At 42.1% G+C, this 13,497-nt stretch overlaps 1 long non-coding RNA gene across 1 annotated transcript; it reads right to left on the reverse strand.

The window, feature by feature from the left end:
* Positions 1–1,040: 1,040 nt before the first annotated feature.
* LOC306734083 lies at positions 1,041–5,150 on the reverse strand. Its single transcript, XR_013770959.1, has 12 exons — positions 5,103–5,150; positions 4,422–4,454; positions 4,130–4,176; positions 3,887–3,951; positions 3,577–3,622; positions 3,340–3,391; positions 2,937–2,986; positions 2,574–2,621; positions 2,136–2,187; positions 1,900–1,959; positions 1,354–1,388; positions 1,041–1,181 (listed from the first exon to the last, which is right to left on the reverse strand). It is a non-coding gene; the product is annotated as an uncharacterized lncRNA (long non-coding RNA).
* Positions 5,151–13,497: the final 8,347 nt, after the last annotated feature.

Below are 13,497 nucleotides of genomic sequence, written 5' to 3' on the forward strand. Positions count from 1 at the left end.
ATGTAATAATAATAAAATAAAGTGCTTAACTTCAGAACAATTAAAAAAAGGGAGGAAAAACTTAAATGTCCCCGTTTCTGTTTGTCTCAAACAATTTTACAGATAATAAATCTCAACACATCTTAACAATTTAACAGTTTTAGAGCATCACTCTTGCATCCCACTCCCCCACTTTGTTGCTCAGTGGGAGAATTGAGCTCAAGCTTGTCCTGCCAGGACTTTAAACCTGGGCTTGAATGGAGTCAGGGCCATTCTCATGCACATGTGGAGGTGCTCATTGGTGAGCCTCAAACGATATTTATTTTTAATGATATTCATCGTGGAGAAAGCTGCCTCGCAGTTGTAAGTGGAGCCAAACATGGTCAAGATGTATATGGCAACTTTCCTCAGACCTGGAAAAGCTGTCTCAGGGACCGTTTGGAGCCAGAAAGCGGAAGGGTCAGTTCTTAGAAACTGGTTGGCTCAGGATACTGATTGACTGTTCATATAGGGCTTCGGATTTGAGTGGGTATGTTTGTTCAAAAACCTTTATGTTTTGTCTCATAATGGCGTTTCACATTGCCACTTTTAAGTGCCACGGTTTCTGAACATATAAGACACTGGTTTTGTGCTCCCTGTGGGAAGTATGAACAGAAATGAGTCTGTCCATTCCGGATTAAATGCTCTATTTTCACTGTCAACTTCTCTTTTTTTGGAGAGCGAAATTTGTTCCTTATGTTTATCTCCCTTTCGCTGTCTCACTCGCCTTTTTCTCAACTTTCTCCAGCGCAGTCGTCCTTTTCTCTCCCTTTGTTTTTAAAATGTATTGCTATCTTTCTTTTTATTTCTATCGTTTCAATGTGTAACCTGCCTCTAACTTTTTCACCTGTCTGCGCAGCGCTGTCTGTTGAGACATAACGACTTGGTTGACCAAATCTCCCTTCGGTGTGCCATCAGCTATGTAGTATTTATGTAGCTGTTAGTTTTGGAAAACGCCGTCTGTTATGAACAACCATTGTATAACTACAGTTTTGGGGTAACAAATTACAAAAATGCTGATTGAAAGCAAACTTTTATTTAAATTTTTTCTTCAGTTCACACAAAAAGTCAAGAAAGCAGATAAGTCAACAATCTGTTTAAAGTACAAACTAAATGACGTCTTCTGCAGCAGGAAACTCGCATAAAGGCGTTCTGCCCGGAAACTGCAAAGAAGGAGAACATTTTAGAAACAAGGCGCATTAAGTTAAACCATAACTGTAAAGTTGTATTTTGATCAGAGGTAAACCAATCAGTCATGAATTTTCAGACTGGGGCGGTAATAAGAAACATCACTTCTAGATGAAAATATTATAGTTTCAAGTTTTAATTTCTTACCATAAACCCTGAAGTAGGCAGCAGATCCAGCTTGACTGATGAGAGCAAACACAAGACACTTCTAAGATATGCATGCACAAATCATTTAGTCTTGCGAGCATGGTGATACCAGTCACAAAAGGGACAACTAATTGTCAAAATCATTTAAATGAAAGTTGTTCTCGCCCGCAACATCTTTGGACATTAGAGCGACAATAAAGTTACATGACTAGATCACATGCTAACAAATACAATTCAAACCTAAATACTAAACCCACATTTTGACTGATATACAAATTTCCAGGCAGAAGTGTAGTTTTTAGCTTCTGGGATTAGATCAGAAAGGATAGTCAGTCATGCCCTCACAGCTAGCGCTCCATCTCCATCAAAACACCAGCAGGTCACTTTACACCTGATAACCGAGTCAGGGTTCTCAGTGCCGTACAGGGTCAACAGGAGGGAAGGCTGACTGGAGGAGTAGGGCGGACGTCCCTTGACTGAGCCTGAGGCTGAGGCTTAGACATCATGTTTACAATCCCAGAAACATCACTCTAGGTTCTCATTTACCTGCAGCAGTTGGACCGTCTCTGCAGTTCCAACCTTACGAGTAAGACAGCGTCACCAAGCCTGCAACAAAGTACTCCCATTAGTAAATCCAGACTCATTATAATGCGAGCGACAAAATTCTTATTTCTAGTTGGATCAGAGGTAACCAATCAGTCATGAATTTTCAGACTGGGGCGGTAATAAGAAACTCATCACTTTTAGATTAAAATATTAAAGCTAACGTTTTAAATTCTTACCATGAACCTCCAAGAAGTAGACAGCAGCCTTTTACCACACCGACGCTGAAGCCTGTAACCAGTTAAAAAAGATGAGTAAATGCGTTTTGATTTAAGCGAACCATTACATTATTATGTCTAGTGAGATCAGAGGTAACCAATCAGTCATGAATTCTCAGACTGGGGCGGTAATAAGAAACTCATCACTTCTAGAGACGGCGCAGCGTGTAAGTTTAGTGGAGAGATTGTAGCCGACCATCCCAAGAGTTCTAGGCTTGTGTTAGGGTAAAAGAGTCTGGTAGATGAAAAGGACTGCTACACTACTTTTATGTAAAATGTGCAATTGAAACACCATTTGGTTTGATCCCATTTTAAAATTAGATTTCTGCCACTTCAAGTCCCCTAAAACCTACACACTGTTCCTTTCAGACACATGTAGTCACTGACATCTAAACTTACATGTCTGGCCCATCCTGATGACATTGTACTGTTCCAGATCCAGGTTGACTAAGAAAAAAAAAGGAAAAGTTATTAAGTTTACCTGCCCGTTGGTGCACAGAACTAGTGTTAAGGAATGTGATCAGCAGCACAGTTTCAGTCATATATCCAGGTAACAAACAAGTCAAACATTCAGATCCCTTCAGGGAGCCGGAGATCACTTTACACCTGAGAAGTGGGTTCAGGGTTCTCAGTGTCTTATCGGGCCTGAGAGACTGTTTGATAAGTCTGGTACCTGGAAAGGGGTGTAGGACTGAGGTCTAACTGGACATCATCATCTCACACAGTAGTTAAGTCACTGTGGTGGTCTCGAGTCAAACATACCATGGCCATCCTACATCCAGAGCGATGCTAGTCAGGCTTCGTCCTAATGGCTGAAGACATAGAAATGTTAAAGGACAATTTAACTACAAATTGCTTTGAGATTTAAAAGAGATTATTAAATTTAGTGCAAAATCTAAGAGTGCATGTTAATGCATTTGTTCATATTCTAAACATTAAACACCACATCGGCAGGCATAGTCACATGTTTAAGTCAAGTTTCCATTCAGACAGTTGGCAACCCCAACGTTTTTCCCCTTATTGCCAAGGTAACACCAGTGGGTCCACCTTTTCAGGTTCTGGCATTGAACCAAGGCGTAAGACGTGTGCGGATGTCATCATTAAGGAAACGTGGGGACATTTCTAGTTTTAAAGCATCATGTAAACACCTAAAGGGCTCACTCACCTGGACAAAGAGCTTCATTGTTAAGATGGCAGCATCTTCCAAAGCCAGACACCTGCAATAGACTACAGTCAAATACGAGCAATAAAAGACAAAACTATCTACAGGTGACCTTTGCTGAGGTCAGTTATTTGATTTCTCAACAGTAGTTCAGACGAACGAGATTCCAAATATAACTCATCATTTGCAGCAGGTCTGGGAATAAAGGCTATTGGCCTCTACGGTGCATTTATATCTTACCTTCAACGAGACCACGACAATCGTGCCAAAGCAGTCGATGAATCATCTGTTGGCAAGAGATGAAATTGATATACTGCAGTGACCCAGATGGGGAAAAAGAACATGCAAAATACAACCCAGAGGGTTAAACTGATATCCAAAAAGAAAAAGCAGTTTCTCAGAAGTTCGTGTCGTTTCACATCGGTTCAAAGTGAGCTAAGTTCATCATCATTGAAACTGCATTATGACGAGTCGGCCAGTGGTTTTAACCCATTTCTAACACTAAGAAACACCTTGCCCTTTACTTATGCGATTAATGATGTTGACTTACATGATGGCGTCAGGGTGATGTCCTTCCTCAGGCGACAGCAAAACACCCGCCTACCAAAGAATCACCTGAAGAGATAAATCACTGTTAGCCATGAACTGAGGAGTGAAGATGAGCCTCTGCATAGTCATGGACAGATCAGATTAATAACTAGCATCACAAAAATCAGATATATGCTTGTCTATTAAAATCATCATTTATTGCCCATATAGTTAGACAGTTCCTTGTAGCTTTAGTTTCGCTCACCTGCCAAGTCCTTAATTCTTCATCATCATGTGATCAGCCATGAACACCTGAAGGACAAGATGTCAGAGTTAGATTTAACAAAATGTCATCGTTTGCCATTTTGTACTAAAACTTCAGGTGTTTAACATAGTTGGTGGAGCTCATATATGCTTCTGAGAATCTGTAACGGCGTTTCTTCAAAAGCTGATTCAGTTAGAAAGAATTCAAGATTCACTGCAGCACTCGAGCCACAGTCAGTTGATGAAGAGCTAAAACACAAGACTTTACAAAACGTTTTTTTATTTCAAATTACCTTGTGTAGAGTTTAGCCATTTTCTTCTCACACCTGAAGGGAGAAAAACGAAGTCCATGAGCTTTTAAGACTACACAGAATCACACGTGCCCATTTAAACAATTAGTTTCATGCTACTCAGAAGTTGATATGAAGTTTCCACACATATATTCAGTGAGAGAGTTCAAAACATAACATCACTGTAGCAGGAGGCGCTCCAAGTCAATCATTCATTTAACGTACATCTGAAACTACATACGAACGCAGGGCTCTCAAGTTTTTAAGACCGATAAGAGTGACATATCCTCCTCCTCCTCCACCCCTCCCCCCATGTGCCATATGCCCACAGACCAGCCCCTCTCCCCTTTAATATTATTATTAGCTTTATTTTCATTGGTTGCTAGATTACATTTCACCCAGATACAACAGGTACGTTTTTCGGATTGGCTATTTGTGTCGCCCATCTCTTTTTATTGATTGGCAGGGGATTCGGGGGAGACGTGCTTGATTCCTCCATGGTGAGGGCAGCGCGACCAGGTCATGTTTGCGTGCTGCGGCACATTAAATAGCCTAGAGTTTTTTTTCAGCGTGAGAAATACGATGTGTGGCGGGAGGACGTAACTTAAAACCGAAATGCGTGACAGTCACGATCAATGCGTGACACTTGAGCCCTGTGAACGAGTCACGTGGTGTAGACGTTACCTTTGCAGCGAGCGGTTTCTGGACGTCTCGACCTCATCTGTAAACCAAAGAAAACATTGTTCAGCATGGCGACCCGTTAGCTCGCGGGCACGTGGTAGCCCGCCACAGGAAGTTTCCTGTGGCGGGCTACCACGTGCCCGCTCTACGAGCAGAGCTCAGGGAGGCACGAGCCCGGAGGAAAGAACATATATGTGTATACATAAAAATCAAGTGTCTCACATCAGAATAATTAAGTGCAGTCACAGTCATTCAGAACAGGTCTGTAGTTATCATCATTGAGAGACACTGAAGCTACCCAAACTCCTAAGCGGCCATTTCTGGAATAATTCTGAAAAATGACACTAAAATACTACATGCATCATCTAATAAACATGTCGTGGTTCATGTTAGTGAAACTCACGAGACTAAAGTAATTCGTTTTACAGCGGATGGTTGAGGATAGAGTGAAGCTCTAGTCGGTTCTGCAGCGAAGTTGCGAGCTTCAACTAAACCTGAGCTTGTAAATAAGTTAGCAAACGTCTCACTTAACGAGGCGATGTATTGTCAAAGTATAAATGTGCTCTATTATAATGCACAAGTTTAAACAGGACTGAGCTCTAACAAGCAACTTGCAAAGTCTTACCTCGAAGCGAAGAGAGAAGGAAGTGGCCGAGCAGACCGGTCCGTCGGTCTTTTATGTCCGATGTGAGCGACTCCTCCCACAAGGGAACTTTTACCGGGGAAACTCTCTCTGTTATTTCCACGAGCTTAGTTTTGGAAAAAAAATACATTTTGACAACGGAAACTGTTTTATTTACGATAAATTAACGACCATCGTTTGTAGGTTGAGGACTAAAATCCAGAAGAAAACCTGCAGAGTTTATTTTACTGCGTCATTTTCGTTATACTGTTTACATCCACACGGTGGCAGCAAAGATACCGAAAAAGCAAAATGTTCTTCCCAATTTAAAGTGTTTTCCATAATACAGTGGAAATTATTTAAAAAAATAGTAATAATCTATAATATTATCAAGAATAGGACGTACTGTGGTGCAAAAATGATCACATTTAATCACTTGTCATTAAGTAGCTTCTTCTCTGTATTATTATGTTTTAATAAATTGCAGAAGATGAACAAAAACATATTTACATGTTTATAAGATTAACACAAATATATACAGTCATCTTAGATCCTTGTATTTAGACCTACTACTGTATGTATTAGTCTAGATTCTTATCTTATATTATCATGTGTCATATTCACTAGAAACTCCAGCAATATTTCATGAATGGAGTTACATTTAAATACTGTATCAAAGTTCAGCAAGTTAAAGCTAAATCGTCATCATGATTTGCATTTCCATTGGTCCCTTTTGTAAGCAGCTTGGTGTCATGGCACAGTGTCTAGGATATTGTTAATGCGTGCTAATTATTGGATGCCTGGTGTAGCCTCCAGAAGAACTCAGTTCAACAACTTCTCTCGTTCTCTATATTTATTTACTAAATGATCACAAGCAAAGTACTCAGCGCTGCAATTGCAAAAGCAGTGAGTGGTACAGCCAACACGCAGGTTGGGTCAAGAACAACTGCCCCCCAAACGGAAGTGGGGCCTTTCATACACAGGTTATCGTCACAGGTTCGTCTCGCCTCGTCCTAACATCTGATTGGCTCTATCCTGTCAAGAGGAGGAGAATCCCGTGTTCTCATCTTTTCTCACAAGACTGGACCGTGCAACGACCCGTCTGCTTCACTAATGTCAACATACTGATTAACAGTTGTGAGTGTTGAAGTGCGCAGGCGTGTGACTGACTTCCCTTGAGAACTGGACCTTTCATAGACACAACCAACTCCAGCTGCATAGCTGTGTTATACTGACCTCGCTGACCTGAACTTTAATAGGCATGAAGAGTAATGGAGAATATCTGCAGAATAGAAGGATTTATATTATCAATATGGTGCTGTGATGCTGTTTTACATCTTATTCATCCTGACTTATACAACAATGACTCTGACATCGGCCAATCTAATTAAAATCCAGACCGATACATACTGCATTCGTCCTCGAAACATGAGAATACAAGCAATACAATAAATTAAGTCTTTATTTAGTCAGAAAAGTGCTTCTTTTGATGTCTCATGACTTCAGATTATTTCATTACCATACAAAAGGATTTTTTAAATAAAAATCAACAAATTTAGATAGACAATCATTATATACAACCACAAGTTTTTCCACTTTTTCAGTATTGTTTAAAACAATCTGATATAAAGTGGATAACAGGAAATTACAGCAGGATTAATGTAAACATTAGATTGACATTGTAACAAAGGTAAATTATAAATTATGAAGAAATCCCCTAAATCACTTATATGATGTCTTCTTGCCACCAGTTGCATGTTGAATGCATGTAGCAAAGTTAACTATTATTTTGAATTTTAAAGTGCCAATTAGTGATGTTTCAGGCCACTAAAATTTATATAACAAACATGATGTGCAGCTGCAATGCTAACAACCGAAACACAGGCTGATTTATAACCAGGCTATAAAAAAAAAAGATCTCATCTCATTTGCACACACCCCTGGCTCGTCCCTTCAGGTTAAATAACCTTCACCAGAACACACAGTGAGGAAGTCAAACACTGACCAGCTGTACTTGTGTATTTCTGTGCACACACAGATTGCAACCCCCTCGCTTAAATTGGTAAAAAAAAAAACAGCAATTTCTTCAAATATATTAACATAAGAAATGTCTGCTTAAATCACGATCACTTTGTCTAAATACTGATTCGCTGTGTGTGTTTGTCCTCTTTTCATTACTGATTAGCCGTCAGGCAGCAATAAATGGCACTGATTAACATACCGAAATGTCTCCAAAACTAAAGTCCACTAATTGGTCATTGCTTATGCGGTTGAACATTTCCATTCCTTTTGGTTGCACATCAACACTTTTGTAGTTTCACAGTGCCAAACAAAAGGATGCAAGTATTATTTGCACTCTAAGCTCTTGATAGGGGACCACATTTAAGGAGCTAAGATGTTAAAACCTAATCTGAAAAAGGCAACACAGTAGAGGGAAACCAGAAGCAGCTGAACTCAGTCACATAAAGGGCTTTTCCATTCAAGCTCAAAGACTTCACTGTAAAAGCAACCGTAAAGCTGATCCCCTGCAGTCTGTGTGCACTGCGATGAGACTGTAAACCTTATGATAAGCAGTTAGAACTCAGTAATTTACACAACTAATCAATGTTTCTGAGGCCTGACGTATGACTCGCATCATGTGGTCACTGTGATAAAAGTCAGAAATGTGAGAAATGTCCCTCTGGCAGGACCGTCCATCACAACACGGTGCATAATCACGATTCAAACATACTAAATATTACAAAGGGTTTCGATTTATGGTCCAGTTTCTACTGAAACTCGGCCAACACAGAGTTGTGCTGCTGTTTCTTCTTCAGCGACGGCGAAGAAGATGCCGGTGAGGATGATGTCACGGGTGTGAGCGTGACGCTGTAGAGGTTGGTGATGAAGGCCTCCCAGCCGCGTCGTAAGGCTCGGTCCAAGGCCTGACGGGAACGAGAGGGTAAAGGTCAGCAATCCACGTACATGAACAGAAAATAAGGCAATAAAGGCTGACCCGAAAATGACATGTGAGGATTAGCGTGCTGAGATGGGGTCTTTCCTGTCGTCATTTTGATCGTTTCTCTTTCTCTGTCGTATTTTTATGGGTCTGTTTTTTAGGAAGTTATAAAGAACATTTTAGGTCACTAAAAGGTGAAGGTTTGTGTTAAATTATTTGAGCAGTCGTGGATTTCCTTGAACAAACATAATTATTTATTCATATTTATTCATTATTGAGGCAAACTTTTATTCTCCACATATGCTGAATTGTCTGCCGTGTCGCTCCTCAGTTTATAGCAGCTCATTGGAAATAAGGGGAAGTATAGAAACTGTCTCTCTTGTCTCCGTGGACGATGACCTGAAGATATATAATCATCCCGTGCATATAGTTAAGACTATAGTTATTTTACTTATTTATTACTCAACATCGAGCAGCAACAGGGATTTGAATTCTCATTTTGATTCTTACACATAGAACTAATCCTGTGCCGACACAGACTCAGCGGTCAGCCTGTGAGGCCTGAGGGCGGAGCTGATTGGTTCACGGCAGTGGAATGTTTTTTACGGTGTGGGTCTAGTAGGCGGGTAAACAGGGCCACTGATCAAAGGACACGATATGGGAGGCACAGGAATGTGCCCTCGACGCATGTCTTTCTAAGGAAGCAGAAAATCGTCCGGAACATGTGAATCCGATGAGGGGACCCGGACGTGGACTTGGTAGCTTTACAGCTAAGAGCCTGTTAGCGAAACCTCGGTTCCACCATCTTTTTTTTTGTTTTGTTCATGGCGTTAAATGTGCAGAAGAAAAATCCTATCAGAGGAAGTGACCTAATGAGTTGGTGACATGCACCAGCGGCTGCTGTACTTTGACCCTGTTGGCAGCCTATTATTAGGTGATAACGTTTCCATGGTGATTAATAGCCCAGTGTGCAGCGTGTGCATGCTGAGGGGGAACTTTACCCCTCTGTTCCACTAACTCAGAGGACTTGGTTATGTAACGTTGAGGGATTAAAGTTTAACTCTATGCCGAAGATGGAATTTGTGTAAACACAGGCAAACAACATAAAAGCTCTTTGGCAACATGCTGATAACAACTTGACAGAAACAACTCTCAGCTCTCACCTTGTGGTAATTCTTCACCGTGTTCCTCTTCACCACCTTCCTTGCCTCCTCTTGCTCCCTCTTCATCCTCCTCTCCTCCTCTCCTTCCTCCTCTCTCCCCCTCTTCTTGTCTCTGATCAGGACCTGGTCGTCCGCATCCCCTCGAATCGGGAAGTGAGCAATCGCAGGCTCCTTCCCCCTCCCTGCGTCCTCCTTCTCTTCCTCCGTCTCCTTCTCCACTTTGATCATCACCCTGCTGTCCTCCAGGGTGTGTGGGTCAGCTGGACTCCCTGTGCCCAGGCCCTCCTCGCCTCTCCCCACCTTCTGCTTCCTCCTGGAGCTCCTTCTCCACCTGCTGCTGAGGCGGCTCGGCTTCCTCTGGAGGAGAGTCTCCCCGTCGTCTTCCATCATCCCTTCATCGAGGTCAAACGCCTCGACTTCCTCCCTCTCGTCTGCCCTTGAAGTGTGCACCACACTTGGGCTGCTGGCGTCTCTGCTGCTGTCCCCCGTGTTGCTACACATCTCCTCTACTTTTTCTCCCCTCACCTCGCCTCCTTCTCCGGCGGCCTCAGGCTCATCCAGGCGACCGTAGAAGCCGCTGGATTTGTCCAGGAACTTTGGCGCCCGGATGGAGCTCCGCACTGAGCTGTTTCTGGAGTTCTTGCCAATAGTCATCTTTTCTCTTTCCGTCTCTTGTTTTTCTTTCACTCTTTTTATTTTACGTGCTTCACAGCTGAAAGACATGGGGGGGGGGATTAATGTCGTTACATAACCCTTACTCGTGACATGAGACCATGGATGGAAGACATGTTTGACTGTCTGCATGTTTGATCTGTGTAAAATGCTGCTATGATGGGTTCAGCTTTGGAGTTTTGCACCAGTAGTTCTGTTTTTGACTCTGTGTGCGTGTGTGTGTGTGTGTGTAGGCAAGTGCTATAGTGTTATCATGGTTGTGATGATAACTGGATGTCAGAGCTCAACAATGTTCTTATGACCACAGGCTCAGACTTTGACACGACTTAAACCAGTTGGACGCTGTACAGCAGCCACAAATCAATGGGATAAACACCTTCTGTCTGACTTGATTGTCATTTAAAGTGAAAACCTCCGTAGAAAGCAGTTTAGTTTGAGTGATAATACCCTTTAAATCTTTTACAATCCAACCTTACATGAGAAAAAAAGTCTACACAAAATCCGCTCTATCGGAGTGCACTTTTCCTCCCAGTATCTACGTTCGATTACAATCAAATTATTAATCATTGCTTGGCCTTACATGAATTTATTAAAAAATAAATATGTCAGGTAACATGTCACACAATCTGCCCATAATCAAAGCGTCGGCTTAAAGGCCCAGATTACAAAGTTAAAGGAGGAAACTAAAAAAGGAACCGGAGGGTGAACGGACGAGGACATCTCAAATTGAGTAACACAATGTTGAGAATGTAGACAGAGCAATCAATGAGATCGATACCAGAAAATCAGACAAACAGAACTGAAATAATGAACATCCTGGAATGTATTGTGAGAGGGAACAAGACAGCTGTGACTACAACTGTATGGTAACTGATCTTAAAACAGTAGTAATAAGCAAAATGCAGACGTAGTTTTAGATAAAAAAAAGAGTTGCAAGTCTTACCTGATCTCCAGCCGTTGTCTCCTCTCTCCTCTGTGGTTGTGTGTGTGACTGTGTGAATGACTGAGAGCTCAGGATACTCCCCTCACACACACACACACACACACACACACACACACACACACACACACACACACAGCGTCACACATCCACCCTGCCCCAACCTGCACTTCTGTCGTCAGTAAAGCAAATACACGTGTAAAAAGGACACACACACACACACACACACACACACACACACACACACACACACACACACAGCACTCTCACTCTCAAGGACTCTTTGTCGCTCTCTCTCTCTCCCTTCCTCCTACTCTTTCTACAGAACCACGCACACCTCCTCTATACATCCTTAAACAATCATTGAGTTGAAGATACATTTCGGATTTAGAGTCAAAACTCACACTCTCTCACACACACACACACACACACACACACACACACACACACACACACACACACACACACACAGTTTATCCTTTGTTTTTGTCTCTTTTTGTCTTATTTTCTCTCTCTGCGGTTGCCCACCTGGCTTGTTGGTTTGACTGTATTTCAATGTATTTTGCCTTTATTGACAATTTATAAAATTGTACATGCGCAATTATTGAAAAAACAACAATTGAGCTTGGGGACGAAGCAAAAAAATATATTTTGGGGGGGTTGGAGGGATATGGGATGACATGAATTCAATGAATTCAAATTAGCCCGATGCACAATTATGTATATACATTGTCTTTGGCATGTGGGGGGGAAACCGACCAGCTGTCGTAAATAGGGTTGGGTACCGAGAACCCAACACGTCCGGTACCTACCGGACCGAAAAGCAACGCAGATTTCGGTGCTTCCTTACGGTGCCTGAGCCGATTTAAATACTTTTTTTTTACACTACTCTGTAAAGTTGCACGGTATATAGATACTAAAAAGGTAGCGCGGTGCCCGCACGCTAAAAACGATTATTAAAATAGCGCGGATCAGAGCACACTCGCTGCCTTGCTCTCTGTCCGCCTGCATGCAGAGCAGGGCTCGAGGGGGCGGGGCTTCCAGCGCTCACGCACACACACACACAGTGCGCGCACAGAGATCGCTGGAGACACGAGCACGAGCTTTTGAACGTCCGTCCTTGGCTTGATGGAACAAATCTCTCCAGTTGATATTAATGATGACGTGTAGTCCAGTAAAGCTGCAGTTTTAGGATCCAACAGTGTCTGAGTTCTGTTGCACACGGTCCTATCAGGCCACCTGATGCTTGTGTCTGTTCTTTTTTTAAATATATATATATTTATATTTTGAAGTTAAAAGGTTTGAAGCTGTAGTTTGAAGCGTGTTTTGTATGTACTTATTTATTTATATCTATAGTATACTTTAAACAGTTAATAATATTGTTCAATTTGAAGAAAAAAATTGCCTTGGCAATAAAAAAGTATCGGTTCAGGCACCGTTTAGGCACCGGTATCGTTTTAGCACCGGTATCGGAAAAAAACCCAAACGATACCCATCCCTAGTCGTAAACCCACTACCTGCTCGGGGATATCCAATGCCAACTCCATCATACGGACACGGGAGGTGACTTTTCATGCTCCATAAGAATTAACAGCGCGGTGGCCAAGTGTTCACGAGGTCACAAGATCGACTCGACTCCCAACTCAGAGTGGAGTCGATCTTGTGACCTCGTGTATTTTAGGCTTTGTGCTAAACCACTAGGCCACCGCACTGCCAATTCATGCGGATCATGACCATATATTCATCTTTGTCTATCCAAAATAAACAACCTATTGCACAACCAGCACGTCGAAACGCAGAGCGAGGTGACGCGTCATCCTTGTGTCACGTGACCAAGCCACCTTTCTGACTAGCAATAGCACCTCAGTTTTCAGTTTTCAGCTGAGTTTTCATCGGATTTAATGGTGTTAAACTACTCTTTAACTTCTTACCTTTAAAGATAATATCGTTTGAATTATTAGAGTTAGCTTTGCCTTCACTAGAGCCGGTAAAAGGACGCTAACGCCGGTAAATTAGCCGGGCGCTGCTCTTGGCCAGTCAGACTAGCTTCTATCCTCATAGTA

Source organism: Taurulus bubalis (assembly GCF_910589615.1).
Source record: "Taurulus bubalis genome assembly, chromosome: 3".
Classification (NCBI taxonomy): Eukaryota; Metazoa; Chordata; class Actinopteri; order Perciformes; family Cottidae; genus Taurulus; species Taurulus bubalis.